This window comes from Cherax quadricarinatus, chromosome 73 (genome assembly GCF_038502225.1).
Source record: "Cherax quadricarinatus isolate ZL_2023a chromosome 73, ASM3850222v1, whole genome shotgun sequence".
Classification (NCBI taxonomy): domain Eukaryota; kingdom Metazoa; phylum Arthropoda; class Malacostraca; order Decapoda; family Parastacidae; genus Cherax; species Cherax quadricarinatus.
The window spans coordinates 2955841-2956322 of NC_091364.1; positions in this window are offsets into that span (position 1 = coordinate 2955841).

Below are 482 nucleotides of genomic sequence, written 5' to 3' on the forward strand. Positions count from 1 at the left end.
TAAAAAAAAAAAGGAAGGACACTTCGCCTTAGTGAAAAATAACCTGTTTATAAACGTATATAAATTACATTTATTTACATGTCTCGTTTATTATTTAAGCAATACAGTTTCTCAGTTAGATTAATATCTTTATTATGCACCCACTTTATTATGCAATGGAAATAAGTCACTTTGACTTTTCTGAGGGGATATCCTAGGTTACTTACACTGTATGGTAATTGTACTTATGTGTACCTATGCCTAAATAAACTTACTGAATCCTGTGGGTGGTAGTCGAAGAGATTACATCCTGTGGGTGGTAGTCGAAGAGATTACATCCTGTGGGTGGTAGTCGAAGAGATTACATCCTGTGGGTGGTAGTCGAGGAGATTACATCTTGTGGGTGATAGTTGAAGAGATTTTATCCTGTGGGTGGTAATCAAGAGAGTATAGCCTGTGGGATTTCTTGGTGGCCATGATATTTGATGAATTCCACTTGACAG